Consider the following 27,909-nt stretch of genomic DNA (forward strand, 5'->3'; position numbering starts at 1 on the left):
TTGACAAAGCAACATACAATTGACCATGAGAAAAGTAGCTGGTTGACAGGTAACACCAGCTGCTTTAAGCGTCTGCCCCTGTGACTTGTCTATTGTCATGGCAAAGCATGAAGTCACAGGGAACGGTGTGCGCTTAAATTGGAATGGGAAATTGTTGGGGATGAGTGGTATGCGCGGTATAAAAACAGTCTCACTGGCACCACACCCAGTGAGGATTGTAGCAACAATTATATTTCGTTGTGTATTGTTGACGATAAGGCGGGTTCCGTTGCACAGTTTTGGCGGAGCTAAATTTCGCATCAGCACTATGGGAACACCCACTTTAAGAATTATTTTATGAGCAGGGAGACCACTTGCTGTTAGTGAATTTAGAAACTCAGCGGGGTAATTAGTAACGTCGTCCTGATCAACAACACTGTCGAACGAAGTGTAAACCACTTAGTTATTAGATATTAACAGTTCTCTTAGTAGGCTGCTGTCCGTCTCTCGATACACTTCTATTTCATACCTCCCATCTGTGTTCTCCATAATAGGACCTAGCCTGCTTAATTTGATGAATACCTAAAGATATTTTTATTAATTCACAATGTGTGCTGGGAGAAAATTATTCAAATTATCATTTTCCACACTTTGTTTATTACATAGATATCATACAAAAAAGTCTATATGACATATTTAAAACACTAAAATTAAAACTATAACTATACATATTTACAAACTAAATTATTCCCTACAATTTACCTACAAAGTAGAATAAAAATAAAAAAGGGAATAAAAACAAAACAAAACCAAAAACCAGCTGAGAGTTAGGTGTCGGAGTACTCCTCCGCATCGCTGACCCCTGAAAACGTGCCCAAAAGACTGGCTGCATTGCCACATTGAATGGCAATGCTAACTCTTTGTCCAAAGAACAAGCCAGCCCTCTGGTCACGTGAAGCGTCGACACGCCTTTTCGCTATGTCCTTGAACAGCGCCCGAGAACTCGAGCCCCATGGTCCGAGCGTTTTGACCCCAAACGGCTCAAAAGTATATATAGTTGTGTCATCTAGCATAGTGCCTATGCTAGACGGGATCGCCTGTAATCAGGGGCCCGACTCCCACTCTCCCATAGCCAACAAACGGGCACGCTCAGCAGCACTATTACACGTATTTAATAGATTATTCCGTATAGTGCTACAGAGCGGCCCGTCTCATTGTCTCTGAGAGCAGCCGTTACCGGTCATATCCGTATTGGGACTAGCCATTTTCCAGGTATCCACTACTAATTTTGTATAGTCTTTCTGAAACATCATTAAAATTTTGAATTTTTTCGTCAATATACCTGGAGGATGAGTCCATCCAGAATAGGTGATCCCAGGAAGCGAAAAAAACAACAAAAGAAAAATTTTTAAGAGCCACATCGGCGCCATATTTACTAAAATAATAACTTGCCAAATTACAACTCGAGCAGGAAAGACGCACTGAACTTTGGCAAAAACACTTGATTTTATTTAAAAATTAGAAAATGACATGATACTGACAAGGACTCCCAGTAATGGCGGCTATCCAGTATTGTAAAATAATAATTCGTCCTTATAGAGCCTTTCTAATAACAGTGCTAAGTTCGGCTGGGACTTATTTTTTTTGTTAAATCGTCCAATCCAGGACTCATTTGCGTTATTTGTTCTGTGATGAACATTAAAAAAAACACCATTTATCAGAAAAGAAAGGATTTTCTTTAAACCATGTATTATAAAAATTTGAGTATGCACTCTATCTTATCGCATTCTTCGCGGACATAAAGCCGATAGAAAAGCTAACGCAATGCACCGCTTTACGTTAGATCGCATAATCTTAGATTATTTTATACCCAAGTTATCTACTTTCCTCCCCAACGCTCTTGCAAAATGAAATAAACATCCCATTAACTTAACATTAGGAAATACAGTTTATATGGCCATCATAGCACTAATTTCATAATCCGTAGTAAACGATTCAGGCAAACTTAACCGTATTTGGATCCATCCCGCTCCACGTGTCGTTTGATGGCTAAATTGCATATAAAGGGATGTTTCAATTGTTGTACTTTCTGTTTTAGTACTGTAAAGGACTCTTTTGTAAACCCTGGACCACCGTTCACCGTTTGATTCCATTTTGCTATGGTTCGCTTGTGTGTTAAATTAGTGTCACGCTTGCAGTGTACGCCTGACATATCGTACGTTTTGGGCGAATAGAAATTAAGAGTTAGTGCAAAAGTTCGTAAATTAACAGAATATTTCCTTTCTATTCTCTTTTTAAGTGTTTTTTTTAATGAATTTTCGTTGTATCAATTCTCTTGTTTTAACATCAATGTTTTTAAGAAGCTCCACATCGACAGAAACAATCAATTTTTTTGCTTGATATCTATTTCAACAGGGCAGGAGAAAGAAGAAGGAAGATAATTTAACATGCTTTCCACGGATGCATGTGTGTATCTGCTATACTTATCTATCTGTTTATGTATTTATTACATTATCTATCTGTGAATTATGTACATGTTTATATTGCTTAAGCCTACATGTTAAAGACAAAAAAAAATACCTTTTTTTAAGCGTCGGTTGTTTCCTTCAAGCTGCTTAATTTTTTTATTTTTTTGTATATTTTCAAACCTTAATCTATTTAACTCCCATTTTAAGGCTTTTCTTCTGGGAAAATCATTTAATCTAACCATTGGTTCCAATGAGTTCTCTTCTTTTGGGGCAGGACTGGCATTGCAGATATGAGAGTTAATTAAATCACTCGCTTCAGTTATCTTTAAAGATTTAAAAACAAGGCATAGTCGACGTACGCGGGGCTCCTAGGCAAAAAGTGCCCAGATGGTTTTCGCTTTATTTCTAGGTATTCTATACGATGGAAATGAAAAAGTCCCAAAAGGCTTGCACAACCTTTGCTACACTCCAACCAATTATTCTCCAAATATTTACAATGTAACTTATTCAAATCGATTTCAAAATCTACTGTTTCTGGTTCTGTAATTGGCTGTTTTCCTTTTTTCTTATTTCTATATATAATTTGCTTCAAATTTTTTACTAACGGTAAATGTGCTGTTTCTTCTGATGTTGTTTAATATCTGACTTGGTTTTTTCATAATGTAATGAGCGAATAATTTGGTTATAAAAGATCAAACAACCAAAGGACGTCGTATAATTATGTTCACAACAACAACATTTAAGTCGATCTAAATATTGGCTTGCAAACGGCACATTCAAAATAGTTCCTAAAATATTCCATCAACTGTATGTGATGCATGGATCAGTATATCATAATGTAACTTTCCCAGTGGTTCTTGCACTAATGACTGATAAGGATAAAACTAGCTATGATACATTTATTCCAATGTTATTGGAATGTTGTGCATCAGCTGACAGAATTTGGGGCGACGACGTCTTCTTCGGCGGCAGCGGTCGGTATGTAATGCAGCAAACGATGATGCGGTTGTCCGCACGCAGTGACGTCACACACGGCGGCGGGACACGTACTCTTTAGGTGTCGTGCGGATAAACATTTGTAGCATATTCTACTGCGTTTTACGTAGTTCCAGCGAATTTTGCGCAAAGCTTTTCTGAATTTCCTGCAGTCGGGTAACGCATGCTTTGCTAGTTTGCAGAATCCACTCAAATTGTCACTGTGAACGTCTTTATTTTCATCGTAATTTATCAACACAGTTTGTGACTTTGGTTTATAGTTAATATTATTTTTAATTGTCCACGATTGAATAATATTAGGTAGATTTATATTACACTGTCACTTTTTCGGCTTCTAGGCTTAGAAACTCAGACAGTACGATGAACTTGGTTTAGAATTTAGTTTTAAGAGCGAAAACTATCAGTCAGAAATCAGTCCACTTTGATAACAACACTGTTGGTAATTTCGCTAACACTGAAAAGGAGCGTCATGCCGTTTAGGTAGTCTTCACAGCCGATCTCTCAATTTCGTATACATATTTTCGCTTATACACGATACTGACGACCCAGTATCAATTTCCATCCGTAATGGGGTAGCATCCACCCATATGGTTAAACTCACCGGTCTATAATCGTTCAAGCTGAGTTGATGCAACTCCTCTACCCCCCAGCTTTCTTCATCTGACGACGGGGGTTCATCCTCTCCCGACTCTCCTGGAAGTAACTGCTGAGCTTTTGCCAAGTGCGCCACCACATTGATCTTCGCTCTGGTGATCCGTCGCTCCGCATACCGAACATTTCCCGCTCGCCTCGTCGGCAGTAGTCTTGAACGTACGTACCGAGACGCGTGCCTGCCTGCGCTGACCGCCCCGGCCCCGGCGCCCTCGCCCGGACCACGTCAGCGCATGCAGCGCGCTCGTAGCTCACCGCCGCCGCTAGCTCCGCTGCTGTTCTCGACTGTTTGTTCCACGGCTGCTGCATCACGTTCCGCCGCTTCCATAGCGCATGAAATTTTTACGGCGTTACTGTAATGCAAGTCCACTTCCGTAAACAATCTTTGCCTTATTGACTCTGTAGCATCTAAGCGAGATGCTCATAAGCATGCTACGCAGGATTCTAACTAAATAAAAATGCTTCATGAAGATTGTAAAAGTATTGTCATCTGTCAGTTTATTTTTTGAAGGAGAAAAATTAATAAAATATAAAACAAAACACACACACAAAAAGTTCCGACTGTACAGGTTTTAGTCCGCCACAACTCATTCCTTAGTCCGCAAACAAGCTGGTCCCGTAAATTTTCTTCTAACACGGCCTTAAATTCGCAATATTTTGAAAGTTTTTTTAATTCCGATATATATTGTAAAACAGATTCACCTTCATGTTGTCGTCTTTGGCGGAAACGACATCTTTCCGCCATGAACGATGGACTCGGTTGAAGGTGATCTGTCAAAATTTTTACCACTGACATATATGTTTTTTCGCACGGCTTCTCCGGGCTCGTCAAATTACTAAGCAATTCATACGCTTCATCGCCCATTACTGCTATTAAAGTAGGTAGCCATAATTCTTCCTTTATCTTATTTACCTTAAAAACATTTCCAGACGTTCTACGTATGAGGTGAAATTGCCCGACCTCACATTAAACTCGGAAATTTTTCCGATCGACATGATGACCTCCAGAGTATTATGCTATTTTGTTTAATAGGTTTATCCTCGTCCCCACTGAGGTGTTTGCGAATAAAAGGTCCAAGATATCCAGCTATGCGGCTTTTATTGAAAAACCAGAATGACAATACATCTATCAAAATCCACAGACACCGATTACCATAGAGTACATCACAGTTTTGTTTCAACATAGTTACACAATAGGTTAGGGTAATCTATTTTCTGCCTAATGAGACGCAGGAAGTCTTCAGTGTACGGGCTGTCATTAATAGGGGTATGGAAATTATTTATAAAAGCAGTGGCAATTTTGAAATCCATAAATAAGTTGGATTAAGTGATTTGTTAAAGTATCTTTGTCACAAGAGCTTGAAGTCACGTTCAAAACGGCCATTTACCACCTCTGCTACCCAACGACTGATAGCAACGGCTCTAGACTCATTTGCCAGTTCGGTACTTTAGATGTGTTTTATGGCATTGTTTCGTAGGTAGTATAAAGTATAAGCTTCGTAAGAAAGAAAAAAATATTTGTCAAAATGTAGTACAAATATAGGTGTTTTTATATTGAATGGAATCTCACACATTCTACTGAATTGGTGAACAAAATATTTGGCTTAATATCTACAATATTTAATTAAATAAAAAGTACTTTATTTTGTGCAATGTTCACACTATATAGGTATACAAACTTAAACTACTTATCTTTATACAAATCTAAAAATAAAATACTATATACAAAATATTATATATATAAACATAAAACATACATATATAAAAGAACATCGATCAGGCATCGAAATATTCCTCCGCACTGTCCTCGGGAAACGTGCCCAGAAGACTGGCTGCATTGCCACGTTGAATGGCAATGCTAATTCTTTGTCCAAAGAACAAGCCAGCCCTCTGATCACGCGAAGCGTCGACAAGCCTTTTCGCGATGTCCTTGTAAAGTAACCACGAACTCGGGCCCCACGGTCCAAGCGTTTCGACCCCAAACGGCTCAAAACTAGGTTATCTCACTGAGGTATCCTACGATGTGGTAGGTTGACTGTCTTCCGCATCACTACAGCCGTTTATGCCGTTCATATAAAAATATAGGTACTTACGAATAGAATATATTAAGGAGATGAATTTCACACGAAGATTTTGTGTCGACTGATTTATTTAAACGGGCGGCGCCCTATTTATATGTGTACGCCTGCGACAACGAAAATCGGCTTTTGAAAATATAAAATTTTGAATTTGACATTTGTATTTTTCTTCATGACTATTGAAGGTTGCCAGTCGAAAAGGTTGTATGCGTTTCATGTCGCTACATCACTCCCCCCTAAGCGAAGCGAACGTTTGGTTTAACTGTGCGGCCGGAACGAGTGACGATTGTGTCACGCTGTGGTTTTGCCGCTGCTGCTGGTTGTGGCACTATGCTCGGGAAACGTGATGGCGACGCTTGTTGCTTATTCTGCATGCTTGAGGAAGTGGGAGTGATTTCCTCTTCGTTAAGTAAGTATGCCGGTTTCAATCTGTCGATAGAGACGACTGCTGTACGCAAAGACATCTGGATGGTAAATTGTTTTTCTCCTCGATGTATGACTTCGAATGCACGGTCGGTGAATATTGTGAGGTGATTGCCCTCTATCAATCTTCGAAGATGTTGAACAGCGGTGTACATGGCTAATAATTCGCGATCGTACACGCTGTATCTTCGTTGAGTTTCGCTCATGGATTTTGAGAAAAATGCCAGTGGTTTCCAACGTTGTCGACCTTTTGTTGAAGGACGGCGCCGATGCTAGTATTCGATGCGTCAGTGTATAAACTTAGCGGCGCGTTGGGAATCGGGTGCGTTAGCGTTGTTGCTTGGAGTATGCTTTGTCGGCATTTCTCAAAAGCTTGTTCTGCCTCTTGTGACCATGTTGTTTCAAGCCAGTCTTGTTGCCAATATGTTGCCGCGAGGTTCTCGGTGAGTCGGAACTGGCTGCTACGGCGGTGCTGCGAATCCCAGTGGGTCGGGACCGGCGCTGCGAGAGTTGCACAGCGCCGCGCTAGTGGCTAGCGGCTGCTTCGGCGAGGGAGATTCTCGACCGGCCGAAGTGCAGTGAGCTGGAGCCAAGGTCGCTGGATGTGGCTGAGGGTGCTGACCAGGAATGTGCGTCCGCACATGCTGGTGGTCAGGGATACTCGTTTGAAGCTGGCTGGCTTGAGGAAGGTCTTGCTGTTGACGCGACGATGAGTGATAGCGAGAACGGGAGGGAGGGTGGCGGCGGTATGTCGCGCGCCGATGGCTTGTACGTGGTTATAACATTTTGTTGCGCACGTCGACTGTGGTGGATGAAGCGTTTGAAGCGACGACGGCGATTGAAGCAGATTCACATTGTTTTGTTTTCACATCACGTCGGGGTCACCAATTTAGGAGATGAATTTCACACGAAGATTTTGTGTCGACTGATTTATTTAAACGGGCGGCGCCCTATTTATATGTGTACGCCTGCGACAACGAAAATCGGCTTTTGAAAATATAAAATTTTGAATTTGACATTTGTATTTTTCTTCATGACTATTGAAGGTTGCCAGTCGAAAAGGTTGTATGCGTTTCATGTCGCTACAATATTTACACTTTTTTATTACTTAAAAATGAAACAGCACAAAACACTTCACAAAAAAATCCAATAAAATCAAACTGACATATGTCAGCGAACCAGACAGTTCGGCGCAGTCGCGTAGGGCCGCGATAGGAGGCACCGCTCGGCAGGGCATCGTGCTGCGTCGCGGCGCGCCGCATCCTGGCTGCAGCCCTCTGTGATTTCTTATTTCCAGCCAAAACTCAAGGTGCAAACTGGGTGAAAAGATGGAGAGGTGTGTGGTCGCCAGAGCGAAGTGGGCCGAAACGATTTACTTCAAAATCTCTGATACTTAAAATGAATACGTATCATGTTTGTGTATTTCGGAACCAGTTGAACGATTAAATAATTTATTTATTTAAAGGGAAATTATAAGTCTCGCCACAAAATTATTCATTAGACACATGATTAAACTTCTAATTTTATAACTAAGCAACGGGGAAATGACATAGCCTCTAATAAACTAATTCGTCTTTTTTACAACGCCAACTACTAGAAAGCTTCAATAAAAGATCATCAATTATTGTAACTTGGCCTTCTTATTTATACATTGTCATCTAATTTACTAACTTGGCCTCATTTTTCCAAAAAAAACCTTAAATTAAAAAACATTGTATTAAAAATGGAAGTTAGTGACGAAAACGAATCGCTGCAAAACCGACTCCACGTAGTCTTGTCTACCGTACCCCTAGAGTGCAATTCAAAACTGCGTAGGGGCAGGGGAGGGGCGAGGCGGGAAACTAAAGCTCGCATGGGACCGCCGGAGCCACGCAGCGCCGGAGCCGTGACAGAAGCCATGCTTGCTGCATGTTGCATACTTACTTCCATGCTGGGTCAATTAATATGGGATGTATTATATTTTAACCAAAAAACTCAGTACGAGTTAAAAAATTAGAAGCTAAATAAATATATTCTGATGTCATTTAATAGTATTTAAGAAGTTTACTGTTAGAATGCATGCTACAAATTTAGATGCAAAAAAATAACCATCATGTTGAGTTGTATTTAGAGTGAAAGATAGCAAGTGGCTGAGATAGTATTATTAAGATGCTCGACGCTTTATTAATTTAATTTAGAAAGCAACATACATTTTTTGGGGCGAATAATGATATTAAAAAGAAGCCTGTTTAATTAGCACCCTTATTGAAATATATTTGGGAGCACACCCTTGACGTTGAGTTGCCATAGCGATTTCATTTAATATCTACTTATCTACTTATGATTATACACTATTCTATATCTATAATAATTTTCTTATCATCTAGAAAATCTTTAGTGCTATAATAACATTTATTTATGAAAAACTCAAATAATTTACTTTTAAATGACACAATGTTAAGATTGTTTAGGTCGTAACCACAACGTTCCATAACATCGAGGCTATCCCGGAAGCCATGGTCCAAAATAAATATGTCACTGGTCTCTTAGAGACAATGTAGAGGATGCTGTTCATCTGTCATTATTGCAGTCATTATGTTCGCGTCAGTGTTGGTTGCAGCGTATGGTCTCATGACATATATAATGTAGCCATTCGAGCACACTATTAAAAACGGTTTTAGTAAGTGCATGAATTTTATGCAGGCTATAAGATCGCCGCTGAAATAAAAAGTTTGAACTTTTATTTATAAAAATATAAGTTTAGTCGCAGATAATTATTGCCTGACTATTGTGTTCATTCCCAAATAATTCTTTTGGAATAGAAAGGTTCCGCTGTAAATTGAAGTTTCTGTCAATGTGATCTAAGCCTAAATGTTGTGTAACATATTCCCCAATGAGACATTCGAGCACAATTGCGAACAAACGCTCGAGCTTCCTTCTTGACATATTAAATAAGGTGACGGCTAGTCTCTCATCAGAATCTCCAGTTCGCAGTTCTGTAAGATAAGAACCTAAGGCAGTTCGAGGATTTATGATATTACTAGCTTCCGCCAGCAGCTTCGCCCGCGTGGTGTTTTGATAAAAAGTAGCCTATGTGTTAATCCAGGGTATCACCTATCTACATACCAAATTTCAATCAAATCGGTCGAGCCGTTTTTGCGTGATTGAATAACAAACATACATCCATACATTCTCACAAACTTTCACATTTATAATATAATATATATATATTATATAAGTAAGATGTTTGTAAAGTGGAAATTCGTTGGGTAAATAAAACATTAAATTAATCGAAACTCGTTTTTTATTACACAACTTTTATAGTTTACAATTGAACAATTTAATTCAATTATAAAAAAAAATAATCAACAATTTTTTAGGCAATACTGTTGTAATCATTCTTAATATTTATGATACGGTTTAAAAGACTCAATACACAATCCTGGCAGACCAGGGCAATCTTCTTATGCAAATTTTGCGCTCTTATTTTTAATGGGCACCGACATTGATTGCAGCGCCTTCGCTTTGTTTTGCCATGAGCATCTTTTGGTAGTTTCATGATACAATGAACTTTATTTTTTAAAGGCATTAGTAATTCGGAATGCAACTGAGGTTTGACAATTGAAATTGTACAATGTTAATTTATTTGAACTCCATTTATTAGATAAAAAAAGGAGTTGACCAATAGAATTTGCCTGACATGTAAAATTACTTTATTATACCATCGTATAGATTTGTGCTCGCATGAATAATATGAGAGCATTTGTCATGACGATCGATTGCTTTTGCTAAAATACTCATCATTTTTTCCTGAACATGCGGTTCTAATAATACATCGCCATAACGTACTGTCTTTGTTAGTTTTGTTTTTGTTATACTGAAATCCCTTCCATATTAGTGTATATAAAGTCTAATTCCTCACTCATTTTCAAGTTATTAATAAAAACACGTCACAAACAACAAAATTTAACTGTCTCACGTAAGTATAATGCAGATGCGTTAATGGTGGAATGAAAATCCTCAACCGTCAAATGGATATTAATAATATGAAAGTCTTCAAGAGAGTCCAATAATAAGTTTTATTTTATAATCTTTACACACATAACATAGCTTTTACACAACAACAACTGTCATTACATACTTTTTTTACACACTTTTTTCTTCTATCAATTTTTCCGGCTATGTACCTAAACCAAGGAGGTTGTACATACCATAACAAAGTATACACAATACCATTGAATACAATAAAATGTCAATGAAATCCATATTTTTTCAAAAGTACCCACTTTTGTGAGATAAATATTTTTCTTGATACTTTCGTTTAGTTTATGCAACATGTTTCAAAGAAAATGATTTTTAGAGGCTTTATTTATTTATATTTCTTTTTAACTTGATAATATAAAATTTAATTACATAATATGTCCGAGGAAATGGTCAAGACCGAATAGGTAATTATCTAGTTCAATCAATTTAGTTAAGTAAATGTCAATTAGTTCAATTAATTTGGACGAACAAGATCGTCTAAATGTGACCAACATAATTCATTCTAACAGTTATGATGTTGGTAGTTACATTTCTTTACTTCCAATCACAAAAATATACCCCATCAAACAAAAAAAAAATTGCAAATCGGTCCAGGCGTCTTCGAGTAATCGGTGAACATGTTACTGTTACTGTTACAGCCTTTTTATCGTCCCACTGCTGGGCACAGGCCTCCTCTCACATGGAGAAGGATTGAGCATTAATCACCACGCTTGCTCAATGCGGGTTGGTGATTTCAGACTATAGTCCAGGTTTCCTCAAGATGTTTTCCTTCACCTTTTTATCAGCCATTGGTGTCTAAGTATACTTAGAAAGTACATACAAACTTAGAAAAGTTGCCTTGGTACTTGCCTGACCCTGGAATCGAACCCACACCCTCATACTCGAAAGGTTGGTTCTTTACCCACTAGGCCACCACGACTTCGGATCGGTGAACATACATAAAAAAAAAGTTCCCGACGAATTGAGAACCTCCTCCTTTTTGGGAAGTCGGTTAGTAATATAAATCCTGCGAATTAGGTTTTATGTCATGAACAACCAAGCGCACTACGACTCCTAACAATTGTCTTGATCTACAAAACCTATTTAGGTGCATGTCTTTTTTTGCGGGTGCGGGCGCGGGAATCTGATTTTGAAATTATGAATTTGAATTCGAATAAATTTTTTCTTCCATTTTCTTCATGAGTGTCGAAGGTTGCATATCAAATGTTGTATTCCATGTCGCTTGTCGCTATATCTGTCTCCAATTCATCTATTATGTTTGTTCCCCACAAAATCAAATATTGACGTCTTCGATAGCACGCTGGTTGTGGTTAATCGGGAACTTGAAAGAAAAAGGCTTTCCAGTAGTATAATAGGTAAAAATTACTTTTATTTTAGAAGAATATAAAAAGAAAAAAAATATATCAAGAGTGTCTTTCTTTTGTTTGTTCTTGACAGCTTAGAATAATTAAAAATAAAATACCATACATCCTGCGAATGAGGTTTTGTATGTCATGAACATGCTGGGGCCTCAGCCACAAGCTAAACTCATCATTACCACCATTAATGCACATATCTCTCTTTTAATTAAATTAAAACATTTATTCATATTCATATTATTATTCATTAAAGTTCTTGATAATAAATTGCAGGATGATCAAAAATTGGTAGTGAGAATTTTTCTTTATATGTATGTGCATAAACAAGTTTAAATCTATCCATGAGTGGAATTCCTTTCGCCTTTTCAAGTTTGTCTATAAGATCAAACATTATACACTGATCAGAAGTAGTAAAATCTTTATAAATTATGGGAAGAAAATCAATTTCTGCAACGAGATCCAAATCGTTAAAGTCAACAGAGATAGCTATTGTGTTCGCCGTAGTCGGTAAGATCTATACATAAGTCTAAAGTCAGCTGCAAAGCCAATGCGACTTAAAATCGCAAAGATGTCATTGCGATACATGGGTCTGATATCAGGATCCCTAAAAATCGATACCCAAATGGGTTAATAATTAAAAATAAACTCAAGAGTAATTCTTACTTTAAAAATTAAGAGTAGGTACATTAATTATAATCAATAGGTAATGGACACACTTTCATAAAAAAAAATTACAAATATTTCCTTAACTATAAGTTAACAATTTATAAAGGACAATGCTATTCTTTGTATGGAAGTTGGGCTCAAGTGTTGCCCACAGTAACTGTATAGTGTATTATGTTCCATAGGCTTATATAAGGTCCCAGACCGAAACATTTCGAAATCTATCCCAGGAGTCCTGAGAAAAACTGGTTTGACTCTTATTCAATATTACGAAAAATATGCTTACGAACGAAGTCTTAACTATTCCACTTTTATTACCTTAATTGAAATGCATTATATTAATCGACAAAGACGAGGTATTGTACGAGACATTTTTTTACCGACTTCAAAAAATGGAGGAGTTTCTCAGTTAGTTTGTATTCTTTTTACGTTTGTACGTGCATAAGTCCGTCGTTTACCAACCGATTTAAACAATCATTTTATTGTTTGAAAGGATTTACTTTCCAAATGGTTCCTTTGTTATTCGGTCCAGGGTCTGGTGATAGAAACCTTAAAACAATAGGGAACTCTCGGAAATTGTAAGCACATATCGAATAAAAACTTGTCATTCGGGTATACTGGAAATACCACCGGAAAATAGCATAGGTTAAGTCCTGACCTGACGATGGAGACGACAATGAGACGAGGGAACTCCTCAACGGTATCTAATAACTAGCTCGTGTTCGAGCTTATTTTATTCGTCTTGATAAGATTTTTCCATTGCCATTACGGATATTAATTGTATGACGCTACACGAACTTAGGACTGATTGTGGTAGATAGAGACTGAAAAGCAAGAGAAACAACAATTACCTTTAAACGTCGATTTTTGTTTTTTTTATCCTGATAACAGTGAAACCATTAACTATCTGAACTTCAACGCTGGAACTTTTTTCTAGTATAGACATATATAAATATAGTTGGTTATATATGTAGATATATATGGATGTATATATATATGATATATAAATGTATTTTTCTTTCATTCTTTCTTTTTATCTTTCTTTCATCGTTATTCTAGATAATAACACTATCTAAGAAAAGAGCAGGACGTCTCGTAGCGTTTTGGTGCCTAGCCAATCCTAAAAACCAAACCAGGCACATTACATGAGCACAACAGCCTATTGTTCGTCGACCCGTAAAACACGTACAATAATAGTGACAGATGCTATTAATCCCACTGTTGCTATTATCAGCATCGATTAAGATGTAACAGTGATATACTTTGGCTGAAATATGTCGACTTTTTATACGAGCTCGTAAAAGTAAAACATTTCCATGCGGCATATTGAAAGATGATAAAACATTAACGTCCCCCATATACTTTTGAAAGAGAAATGTACCGGTATTTCGAACGTGTTCACTGTAATAACTAGGCGCTAGTTTTACTTGGTAAGTACCAACAGCAAAAAGAACTAATTCCTCGTGTGTTAATATTGGAAAAGCTTGTAAGTCATTGTCATCGGCGCTAATAAATTCAAATGCGGCTCTGTTTCGATTTAATCGATTTTCGTCAATAAAATCTGCCAGGTGATTAGGTGTGTTCAGTCGGTTTCTGGCAGCCTGGATAAAATCACGAGCTAAAGGACTGTCTAGTAAAAGAACATGAAATGCGTTCGTTAACGCCGCAGCGATCCGAAGGTCCGAGAAAAAATGCGGCAAAGCCAGATTGCAATATTCGTGGCGAAAGAGCTTAAAGTCGCGTTTCAGTCTTCCGTTGACTACTTCCACTGGCCATCGGCAAATGGTACACATTCTGGACTTATTAGCTAGGATGGTACTTAATTGAGAAGCTCCATGTGCTCGTGATTCCGGCATTATGCCCACAAAACCGTTTTCTTCTAGCACAGGGATGGAATCACGGAATCCCCTATCTAAGATAAAAATATCTCCGGGCTCTAACATCCAGTTAAGAATCCCCCCTGGACCTAACATGCTGTTCAAAATGACCGAATCAGACTTGTTGGCATGGTAAGGTCCGCAAATGTCTATAATGGTACCATCACATGCTACTAATAAAAATGGTTTGATAAGGTTTCTATGCTTTTGAAGACTATAAGTCTCCTTCTGGAAACTAAAATTCGAGCTCTTTTGGGTAAACATATAAGTGCCATCACAAATTAATATAGCTTCCCCACTATTAGCAAACAAAGCAGTGGGGACTTCTAGATTTTTTTCAATAATCTGTTCTCTCGTTATTTGATCAAAACCTATATGACGAGGAACAAACTCACTGTCTAAACATTCCCTCGCTATTTTCATGAGACGCTCTAGATTTTGCCGGGACATGCCAAAAAACGTAGAAAGCCGCGCATTTGATTCACCAGTTCTTAATTTGGACAAGAGTATGCCTAACGCGGTTCGTGAATTACGGCAGCTATTGACCAACGACGGACTTTCACTAAAAATCCTTTCAAACTCGTCACGAGTGCGCCCTGTCCAATAATATAGTTCTGCATCGTGATTTTCATTGAGATTTTCAAAATCTATTATATGGCTTCTAGGTGCTTTAAGCCACTCCAACATTTCAAAGACATTCTGGGGACTAAATTCAAAACAACGATTTGGTGCAGTTACTAAAAGATCCCAACTATTTTCGACTAAGTGTTCCTGACAAACACGTGCATGTGGAGGAACGTAGTAGTTGCTGTGTAGTAATAGCTGCAACTTCACACTTTTAGGTATGCGACAACGAGTAGTATTCTGACAGCCGTAGAACAAACAATTTCTCGATCCATTTGGTGCCCGGCAGTAGTTACCAGGTAACTGAAATGTCAAATACTCGTCATCCGACATTTGCATTGACTGGTCTTCTTCTTGGGTCTCGTTACTTACGGATTCATCTATGTCAGAGAGATTCTCTATTGGAGGACGGTCTTCTAAGACAGGAAGTTCTTGCACGGTAGGCTCTTCCACTGGTGCTATTGTGGGATTAGCACGCAGGCTCCCCCGCCGAGCTCTTGTCCAACATTTATGACAGATACGCTCGTCATTATTGAACGTTAGCTGAAATTGTGCAAGTACGGAATCAAAAGGGATAGCAGCAACAGTTTGTAATGTACCTGATCAGGCGTCATTCTACTTGTGCATGTAGGGTATTTCAAATATGGTAGAACAGAGCTTATGGATAGAACTCTGATCAGGAATAAAATCGTCATAAATAAAAGACTACTTACTTCTCGTGGGATAATAGCTCGAATAATGTATTGAACAGTATTCGGATGTTCGTTTTGGAGACCACGAGTAATAGTATATCTCCTCATTCTCTCTACAGAACGACTGCAGAGTAAACATACTTGTAACCTTGGTCGAAACATGGTTGGATGTATGGTAATATTCAGATGAATAAACCACACTTTAAACGAGAGTGACAAAAGTACAAGTAAAGAGTAATAGATCCTGATAGATATCAAGAAAGTATTTCTCAATAAAATCGCACAGTAACGACGTACAAGGTGACGTGAGACTGCAAAGAATCCATAGAATGTTTTTTTCTCTTGCCGAATTTTATTTCGAGAAAAGAGGTTGTTAGGTTTGTGGCTGCTTAAAATGGCTTGCTAACAATGGCTGGCTAACATTAGAAACGGTTTTTCTCGGGACCTCTGGGACCGATTTCCAAAATATTTGGATTCCGCGTTAAGAGAGAAGCAAAAAACCTATTTTAACCATTCCCACTACTGGGCAAATGGCTCAGGCTTTGTAAAGTGACTATCTATGGAGAACATTTGATCCGATTTTTCTCGGGACCTCTGGGACCGATTTGAAAAATATTTGGATTCCGTGTTAAGAGTGAAGTAAAGAACCTATTTTAACCATTCCCACTATTGGGCAAATGGCTCAGGCTTTGTAAAGTGACTATCTATGGAGAACATTTGATCCGATTTTTCTCGGGACCTCTGGGACCGATTTGAAAAATATTTGGATTCCGTGTCAAGAGTGAAGTAAAGAACCTATTTTAACCATTCCCACTATTGGGCAAATGGCTCAGGCTTTGTAAAGTGACTATCTATGGAGAACATTTGATCCGATTTTTCTCGGGACCTCTGGGACCGATTTGAAAAATATTTGGATTCCGTGTTAAGAGTGAAGTAAAGAACCTATTTTAACCATTCCCACTATTGGGCAAATGGCTCAGGCTTTGTAAAGTGACTATCTATGGAGAACATTTGATCCGATTTTTCTCGGGACCTCTGGGACCGATTTGAAAAATATTTGGATTCCGTGTTAAGAGTGAAGTAAAGAACCTATTTTAACCATTCCCACTATTGGGCAAATGGCTCAGGCTTTGTAAAGTGACTATCTATGGAGAACTTTTGATCCGATTTTTCTCGGGACCTCTGGGACCGATTTGAAAAATATTTGGATTCCGTGTTAAGAGTGAAGTAAAGAACCTATTTTAACCATTACCACTATTGGGCAAATGGCTCAGGCTTTGTAAAGTGACTATCTATGGAGAACATTTGATCCGATTTTTCTCGGGACCTCTGGGACCGATTTCCAAAATATTTGGATTCCGTGTTAAGAGTGAAGTAAAGAACCTATTTTAACCATTACCACTACTGGGCAAATGGCTCAGGCTTTGTAAAATGACGATCTATGAAGAACATTTGAACCGGTTTTTCTCGGGACCTCTGGGACCGATTTCAAAAATATTTGAATTACGTGTTCAGAGTGCACTATGGAACCCCCTGGAACTACTCCCACTGCTGGGCAAACTCTGAGCCCAGACCCTGGCATTGTCCTTTATTTACATAGTTATATACATAGATATTTACAACACAAAAAAACTATCCTAGTAAAACAATAAAAAAAAACTATATCTAAAAAGCGTCAAAAAATTCATCCCCATCGCTGTCAACTGGGAGCGTGTACATTAATTATAATCAATAGGTAATGGACACACTTTCATAAAAAAAATTACAAATATTTCCTTAACTATAAGTTAACAATTTATAAATTTATTTACATAGTTATATACATAGATATTGACAACACAAAAAAACTATCCTAGTAAAACAATAAAAAAAAAAAACTATATCTAAAAAGCGTCAAAAAATTCATCCCCATCGCTGTCAACTGGGAGCGTACCCAAGAGGCTGGCAGCATTACCTCGTTGGATGGCCATGCTGATGCTTTGTCCGAGGTAATAGTCAGCCTTTTGGTCACAAGAAGCGTCGACCAGCCGCCTAGACAGATCTTTAAATAGGGTATGCGCATTCGGACCCCACGACCCGAGGGTTTCAACCCCAAACGGTTCGAAAATATAGTTGCCGACAAGGCCACTATATTTCCGCCGCTTGAGGTTCCCCGCGGCCGCAGCGGCAGCAGCAGCACAGCACGCAGAACTTGGAAGGTGGGATGGCGCAAGAGTATCGACGCAGACCCCGCTTATTTTTGAAATAACGTGCCTGGGTACAGTACGGGCATCGCTCCAGGATATCTAGCGATGCAGAAGGTCGACTAGCAAATCTCGCCGCATCGCCACTGTTTTTCACTTATACCTAACACTTAATACGAATATAAATACAAAAAATAAATATATACACAACACAGTCTATCAAAAACACTGATGACAGACGTCACTGGGGTCAGAAGCGCAGCACCGCGCGCCGCCGTCACCGCAGCGCCCTGTCAGCGTAGCCTCCGGCCATGGCAACCGTTGCCGGAGAGACCGCTGCAGGGCGTCGCGTCACGTCAATACGTCACCAAATTCTGTATTCGTATTCTCCGTATTTACTACTATTACTTGAATATAAATACAATATTCCTTTTATCTAATTCGTCACTTTCTTTAGGTATAATTGCAATCTTTTTGGCCATTGTTTTATTTTTCACATTTTTCCAAAATTAGAGTTTGAAAAAGGTGCCGTTTATTCTAGGATATACACATATAGAATCTTAAGAAGTACCTGCATCAAATATTTACTCATGTTTGATAAGCAGGGTCGGGGCATCAGTGGTCTCGTTCTTCGTTAATATTTTATTCGTTGCAAAGGAAACGTTTATTGTAATCGAATATAGGTTTTAAAGAAACAAAAATGCGAATGAAAAGATTTGACTCGATGTGACAGTCTTTCACGCGGCGCGCGCAGCACGTCGCAGGTTCACCCCAGTCGTTTACTCGTCGTCACGTCGATACATGGCGTTGGCGGTAACATGGCCCCGGTCTAGGAAACAGCAGGTTTCAACAGGATTAGCAGACCAGACCACATATACCATACAACAGAGATTATGTAAGCACAACTTCCTACAGTGCGTTTTCCTGTAAGATAAGTACCAGCGTGCAATGGCATGCGTGTCAGTCAAATCCCGGTCTATTAAAATATTGAAGAAGAATATGAAGATGTCCGGCGCAGTAGGATTTACCAAGCTTAATATCGGAGCTTCCTAAAACAAATAAAAATACCTCATTCTGCGTTAAACGCGGGAAGTCTTCAAAATATGAAATATTGGCTTGCATTGTTTGAAAAGCTACTTGCTGCCCGTTTAGATTTTTCATTTGCACGTAATCTTGTAAATAATTTAGGGTTTTTAACCTGGAGTGAATTATGTTCAGGATATCAGGAGCGAACCTATTGTCTTCAGCGACACGATAGTGGGCGTTTATTACAGCTGCTGCTATTTTGAAATCACGAAAAATGTGGTAGAGTGCGCGGTTAAAATATGTTTGTCGCAACAATTTAAATTAGTTTTTTAATTTTCCATTCACGACATCTACAACCTATCTACAGATTGCGACCAACCGGGTCTTATTTGCCTGCTCTGTAGTTAATTGAGTAGAGTTGGGATCCTTTGAAGGTGGCGTATGTGCGTCATGGCGACAAGCTTGAATATCACCCACGCTATCTCTGAAGCCCCTATCTACAATGAAGACATCGTCACTATTTAAAAACCAATGAAGTGGATGTTCTTCTTTTATCAATGTGTTCATTATGGTAGCGCTAGATGTTGTAGCGCGGAATGAACTACATCTATTATATATCCGTCACTGCTAATAATTATAAATGGCTTCAGAAGATTTCTAAACTTATGATGGTTGTAGGACTGGCGTTGGAATAAAAAATTGGAGCTTTTTCAATACATATAAACATAAGTACTGTAGCGAGCTCGGGACCGGGACCTTACATAAAATATTGAAAATAACTCTTTGTTTATTTGACTGATTATGAGAAGTGACAATTTCAGTATCAAAACATTTCTATTCGAACATATTTAAATGGTTTTCCAGCCAAATAAAACCTAAAGACTAAAAAGTTACCAACAGTTCTACATCAACTACGCCCTTAGAATAAAGTATCATCCGAGACTTAATCTCAAAAGCACAGCTAAACTACAGGCTGGGCGAACATTTAAACCTTCCCGCCTAATTCCTAAAAGAAATAGTCACATAAACATTAAAGAGACTATAGGAGTAGGTACCAAATCCCATACAACTTGGCCATTGTCCTTTATGTATCCTTTCTAAAAAATACTCAAATAAATTTTTAATCATAGTTTAATAAATTTTAAAAAATAACACAACCAACATAAATCAAACTAAACAGTTTTTCTGCACAATCGGAATAAAAAATAATAAAAAATTAAGTTTTCAAATACATTATGTACACGAGACCGCTTAAGTAATCTTTAAAATTCATTGTTTCTTTCTTCAATATATGTTCTTTAATCTTCTTTATTAGTTTGGAGCCATTTCTTTTCTTTCTTTTTATGTTTGCCGTTATTCTTTCTATTTCCATTGATGTATTTTTTTGCTCCTTAAAAAAATATTTCCTGTAGCGTTTTATATGTATTCATTTTTTTTCTATTAAGTAGACTGTTCCAACGGTTGTGCCAACATTCTATAGTATTCTGAGTTGTTGGAATTTCTTCATTAACGCAATCCAAAACGGACCAAATCCGAGGGGGGCATCTGGGAGGCGACCTTTTCAGCTTAAGGGCAGCACTTGAATCACGTTCATATGTACCCCCAATATAATGCATAAAAACCAACCTGTTACCTTCCCAGCATCATCAGGAATGATTTAATCCCGAATTAACTCAAATGCTTCAGGTATCTCAGAAGGAATTTATTATTTATGAAGGGATAAGTCACCGTTATTAAAGTTTCTCACCGACCAGATATCCATTCCAACATATTATCGTAAATTAAAATTTTGTAATATTGATGAATCAAATATATGGATAATGAATCTTCGACAGAAACCATTGTGTCAAGCAAACACTCTTCGCGAGGCTATGCCCCTTATTGTGAAGTTGATCTCAACCTCAATTCACCATTCAAAGATTCTTCCAAATCCGAAAGATAATAATTTCTGGAGTAGATTTACAAATTAACATTATAAAAATTATCCAATATTATAAAAAAACATAATGGTTATCTTCATCTTCTTTCATGCTGAAGATGAAGTAGCTCTGCCGTGGACATCATCTTCTCACGAAGATGAAGTAGCTTACCATCATCTTATCCTTTCATCCACACTTAAAAAATTCTAAATTATTGTTAATATTACACAGCTGTATTTTGTTTATATACTGCGTGCCTATCCTCCTCTCTGAAGGATAATAATGATTATATTTGTTATTCTTCCTAACTTCTTTCCAGTTACAAGAACCTGAAAACTTACTACTATTTATCATCACCTTTGGTGATTTGGAAGCCTTTCTAGACTTCGAAACAATACGCTTGTTTCGTTTCCGCGAAACTTTATTTTGAATATTATTTACTTTCTCTTCGTTCAGAGCTACTAGCTTCCGCCCACGACTCCGTCCGCGCGGATGTCGGTCTTCGCGTGGATGGTTTATTTCTCCATTTTGAGTAACTCTGACAATGACATCTTATAAATATCTATTGGACCCAAATACGGCTAGGCGTATAATAATTAAGGAGATCCCTCTATTGAACTACTGCTGTTGAGCTCGCGTTCTGTAGTATTTTTTTCATAGTAATTCCGACCTTGATAAGTAGCATGTAGCAGTAAATTACTGTCAGTGTCGAAAAGTTTGCATGAATAAAAAAGTGATCGTGACAATGCGACAGAAAGTTTATTGAGAGCTTCAGCATATACAACATTGTTAGTGAGCTCGTCCGGAATATGAACATGAAGATTTTTTGGACTGCTCACACGATCTAGCTAGTCTCATTCGCCTGGGATGTTTCGATTTTTTTGTAAGAGAAGATCGCTTTCTGGCAGTCATCGTGTTAAAGTAAAAATGTATTACAAATATACAGAAATACAATGAAATGAGATGAGAGACAGAAATATGAGTTTAACAACTAACCTATTTTACCCTATAACCTAATTACCATACCTATGTTTCCAAAGATAAACAAAAAGAAAATAAAATACCAACCTAAATAAACCAATTTACGATGAAAACTTAAACTACGTACGTGACGTACGTACTATATTTACAAAAGTATTTAAAAATAATAAATATAGTGAAAATGGCAGGCCTCAGTCAGAGGATCACCTTGTTGACATCCGACGGCCGAATCTCAACTAAATTACTCTATAAAGACAAAGTTCTAATGTCTATAACACTGCCAAAGAAATGTATGTAATTTTGGAATTTGATTTTTAACTTCCGTCAACAAGGTCTGGTCAGATCTCTATTTACGGAGTTGAAAGCGTTCCTAATGTCAACCTTAAGGATAACCGGGAGTGTACCGCAGCCTCACAGCCCCCCTTCGAGCCAAAACCTAGTTGGGCTGGCCAGGGTTTCTTTGTAATAGCCAAACTTGGCTGCGATATGGCGATATATGATATCCCACGGCAATGGGACGGATGCCGCCATCTTTTTTACGGAGGGCACATAAATTGGCGCCATACAAAACGTCGAGGACGGCTCCGTTCACATTGCTGGAGAGCATTAGGTTAATAGAGGGCTGTCAGCTCCTTCAAAAGCTTCCCCGGCGCTTGAGCACGTTGGATCCTTAAGGTGCTGCGGCGTCGAGGCCACCGGCAGAGCCGCTCCGGAAGGAGCCGACAGCAGCGCACAATTGGTTGGCTGTAATGGATAGGTAATCTGAGTCTGGGGCAGGAGGCTCGGGGAAGGAGAGGTCATCCGATGCTGCCGGGTGTTTACTCTCCAGAGCTGCAACAGTCTCTGGAGAGCACGGCGCAACCACATCGCTACTGAAAAGAATTCTAGCGGCACCCCATATATCACCTTCCCCGAATTTTGATTCTACATGATTCAAGAGTCCTTTGTGGGAAAACTGTGCTGTTAATGGGTCAAAAGAAGTAGGACTATTACAGTTCTCTTTAACTTTGCCTGTTAGGTTTTTTTGGAGGCCAAATTTTTTTGGACATGTAGAATCTTATAGGGAAAGGTAAGTAACCGCACGTGTTCTCTCGGACGACGAGAGCGCCTCGAGGAACTCTTTTTAAGACGGGTATGGATTTTTTTAATTTACATGGCTGTTGCCAAATGGGGTGGGATCAGAATTAGATGGGGTACTAGGTAAGGATATGGGAGCCGAAGGCACACTGTGAGGTTTATGAACCTTGCCACAGTGCACCTTCAAACCCCGTTCACCTTTGAAAAAACGTGCTTGTGAGCAGTGAGGGCTTCTCACAGATCCTTCCAGCATTGTGGCAGGCTGACTTCCACCATCACTACATGCGTCACTATATAACATGTAAAAAAAACAGGAAACTTATGCCCGTTTTCACCAACAAACACCTAAATTTAGGGAGCATTTACGGAACACTTAATAAGAATTTCATTTTCACCAAAGCTTAGGTGTCAATTATAACGTCAAAATTTCACTTAAACTTGGGAGCCCGATTGATGCCTGCCTAAACAACCCCTATCATTATAATGTCAGAATACAAACATATTTCTAATCGTTTCTAGCGATGGATAGTGAAATAAACGAATTTTTAGAAAGTTTAGAAGCTGTGGAGGTTGTGGATATGTTAAATAATAATCGTCAGATGATTAGAAGACCTCGTATTTATCGTGAAAGAGCAGATGACTTTGAGAAATACGACGATCATGACTTTTTTATAAGATATAGGTTATCTAAACAGAGTGTTCTTTATTTATTAGAAAAATTGAGCATCTTTTAGAATACAAAAATAACAAGTAAGATGTGTGCCTTACTTTGGTTAGATAAGTATATTTTTGTTACCGCAATAACTACTTACCTATTATCTACCGATAGTATTTTATCTACCCCTATTACCTATATTAATTATTGTACCTATGTCTCTTTTTAGGAATAAGGCAGTACCACCGATAAACCAATTATTGTGTGCGCTAAGATTCTTCGCTACTGGAAATTTCTTATTAACTATCGGAGATTTAAGTGGTGTCAGCGTGTCTACTAGCTGTCGCATAATTAGAAGAGTTGCAACTGCCATAGTGACCCTACGCGAAGAGTTTATACGGTTTCCTGAAACACCAGAGGAGATTTCTACAGTGAAAGAACAGTTTTATAAAATAGCACGGTTTCCGAATGTTTTAGGGTGCATAGATTGCACACATATCAAAATTCAGTCACCTGGTAGTTTTATAACATCGATATTTTTTACATTGTGTAGATATTATATAATAAATATAAGCTAACCTACATGCATTTCCTAGGTGGTGATGACGCTGAATTATTCAGAAATAGAAAATCCTACATGTCCTTAAATACACAGACCATAACAGATGCAAATCTGTTAATAACTGATGTGGTTTCGCGATGGCCGGGCTCTACACATGACTCAACTATATACCAAAACAGCAGTAGATACCAAAGATTCCAAAATGGTGAATATGGCGGAGCTTATCTCCTGGGTGATAGTGGATACCCTCTGAAGGTAAGAAGTAGGTTCTAACATTGAACATAATAAATGTAAATTAAAACAAAGATAGTAAACAAATATTTTAATGTTAGTCCTCATGTAATGTAACAAATATTATAATTATCCTCCTAATCCATCCCAGCTTTAATTGAGGTCGGCGCAACATGTTTTTAAAGGTCTTTCCAGTTTCTTGCACCACCTGAAACAAAACAAATATAATTAACCTATAATTTTACAGAGTCACCTTTTAACTCCATACTTAAATCCATCAACTCGTGGAGAACAAAAATATAACGAAGCCCACATCAAAACAAGGAACACAGTTGAACGGCAATATGGAGTCTTAAAAAGAAGATTCCCTGTTTTAGCTGTGGGAATTCGGTTGAAATTAAGCACTGCCGTTAATGTAATATTGGCTTGCTGTATCTTGCACAATATGTGCATAATTAGGAAGGAGCGAGATCCAATAAATGATGGAAGTATTCCAAATTTAGACCAATTAATTGCAAATGGACAGATCCCAAGCGTTCCTGTTGCTGGTGCAGATCCTATCTACGGCTTCCAAAGGAGTTTAATTGGGTCGTTCGTCGTTTCGCCCCACAAGCGATTGGCACCGCGGTGCCAATCGACGAAGTACAATTTTTGAATGGGTCGATTCGCCCCGCGGTGCCAATCGACGAACTACACATTTGGAATGGGTCGATTCGCCCCACAATATGAAACAGTTCTTTTTTTGAAATTATGATTGTAGTCAGAGGAGATAAGCAGTTTTTATTATAACACTTTCCGTGTAGTATCATTACCTACTGAAGTTTTATCCATACTTCAAAACCGAAAAAAATGCATTTTTGTATCTGAGTTTCATCTTACGATGTACCAGCCCTGCGATTCTATAAAATTCTATAAATTTTTCGAGTTAATAAAGATAAACTACGAATTCTAGCAGATTGTCGACGCTTTTCTATATTATCTAAAGCATGAGCTTCTTCTAATAAAGATTTAAGCAAAAACATTCTAGCCATCGTTAAAGGTAGGCACTTAATCACTTTAAAACACTTAGAACTTTATTTAAACACTATTTTAAATATAATAGTCTCTAGATCAAGTTGGCAACGGTACCCGAAACAAGATTCTATAAAGGATTTTTCGCGCAGATTTATAACCTCACAAATTTTCACTGACGAAGAAGAGCAAAAATTTACAAATTATACATTACATGGTATGTCCAAGCCTCCCTACCATAGGGAGCATTGGACACTTTTGACTTAGTTTATAAAAAAAAATCGGTAAAAAAACTTTTAAATTAAACGGTTTTATCTTATGTGCACTGAAAACTAGAAAATAAAAAATAGTTACTTACCTGTCAACCTACGTAGGTGGTCCCGGTCATATTAGACTAAAATAAAAACGTGGGGCCCATTAACTATTGCTGTAGTACTCTCTTCTAAAGGTATAATAGGTGTGGATTGCATCGACTTACTATAATTGTAACTGGAGATTTTGACAATCAATAATTAATAATAGAAAATACACATACCTTTCTTTAGTTTTCTCTTTATAACGATCCGAAACCGCAACAAAATATTTAAGTACTTTTACGAGTGTTTGTTCTTGACAACTCACAGAAATGACAGATAGTCTATGGATGAACACCGTTACCAGTCGGTAACGTAAACTACCCAATAAAAAAAAAACAAAACTATGATCAGAAATCAGAATAAAAGGACCCCCCTTTTATTCTGATTTGATCATGTCTCCCAACTGCCCATCTCTCCCCTACCTCCCCTATAGATAGACAGATTTTGACAGATCTGTCAAAATCTCGAGTTTAATTTAGTTCAACTTGTCAACACGCTCGATAGTGTAGCGCTAGTGTAGTTTGACAATGTCAATCACGAAACTTTAAGGTAGAATTCCGTGGGTCGCGATTGTCGCAGCCGCGCGCGGCAAAAGTCAACCTATGAAAATGTATGGCACCGCTGCCGAGGGCCGCGACAGTCGCGCACAGACGACGAATTTCGTGAGCCGTACGCTTCTCAACATGGTCTTGCGCTTAATAACATCTATAGAATTTTAGTAAAACCAGAATTAAATTGTTGACAATGCCGCGAGCAGCTTACGAAATTCGTCGGCCGCGCGCGACTGTCACGGGCCTCGGCAACGGTGCCATACATTTTCATAGGTTGACTATTGTCGCGTCCACGGAATTCTACCTTTAGAACGAATGCGAAGTGAGAGTGATGTCGAAGTGAGTTGTGAGATTTTATAGAATCGACGTGCAGGACAGCATAAAATACTTGAAGTAAATATAAAAAAAATACTTGAAAAAAATTCTGAGCTAGTTATTCAGAATATTTTCGAAGTTAACATAAGCACCCATTAGGACTTAATTTCATGAAATCTGGTAGTTGTGAAATTTTTCACAGCTCAAAATTCTCAGGAGGCAAAAAGACTTAGATCTTTTTCATAATTTTCATACAAAAACTATGTGTTTTTGCTGGGAAGAAGAAGTGGAGCAACAAACTCCCCAGCAACACATGTCCGTCTGTAGGTTAGAAAAACCTTTCAACAATTTATTATATATACATTTGTGTGCAATATGTATTACATTATACAATATGCAGCCTCTACATACCTTAACTAACTCAAGCGTAATGAATTTAATGAAAAGAAAAATAGCCTCCAATTATTTAAAATAGGATATAACGGAGTGCCCACCTACATGTGCTATAATGTAAAACATGGATGAAACGAATATAGTAAATATTTCTCTGAGGGATCGCATCAGAAATGAGGTAATCCGTCAGAGAACCAAGGTCATCGACATAGCCCACCGAATCAGCAAGCTGAAGTGGCAGTGGGCTGGCCATATTAGCCGAAGAACCGATAACCGTTGGGGTAAACGAGTTCTAGAGTGGAGACCACGCCTCGGCAAACGTAGTGTAGGACGTCCTCAGGCACGGTGGAGTGATTACTTGCGCAAGACGGCTGGCAGGAGCTGGATGCGAGAAGCCGAAAATCGATCTCAGTGGCGTGCACTTGGAGAGGCCTATGTCCAGCAGTGGACTGCGATAGGCTGATGATGATGAAATTAGACCACTCAGCCAGGAACATAAAAATATATATATATAAATGAGTTTGCATAATTACTACTTATATAGTCAGTAAGACGACCAGGCACCACAGGCAGCACCTGTTCACGAGCTTAACGCGAGGATTAGCCATCGCCCCCCTCGCACATTTTTGAGGAAGGGAGGCAACCCGACCGCCGACGCTACCGCCAGCAGTGCCGTTTAAGGGAGCAAGACGTACTCACTGCTATACAACTCAATATCAAGATCAATTATTATCAGATCTCGCTAAGTAGTGATCCTTATTAACTATAATATATTCAAGGCAAAAGAATTTATTAAAATACAATGCATGTATCACGT

The 27,909-nt window shown here is 38.4% G+C and overlaps 1 pseudogene; it reads left to right on the forward strand.

The window, feature by feature from the left end:
- Window positions 1-23,539: 23,539 nt before the first annotated feature.
- Window positions 23,540-27,909, forward strand: part of LOC124645153 — a 37,690-nt pseudogene continuing 33,320 nt past the window's right edge.

Source organism: Helicoverpa zea, chromosome 31, assembly GCF_022581195.2.
Source record: "Helicoverpa zea isolate HzStark_Cry1AcR chromosome 31, ilHelZeax1.1, whole genome shotgun sequence".
NCBI classification, from domain to species: domain Eukaryota; kingdom Metazoa; phylum Arthropoda; class Insecta; order Lepidoptera; family Noctuidae; genus Helicoverpa; species Helicoverpa zea.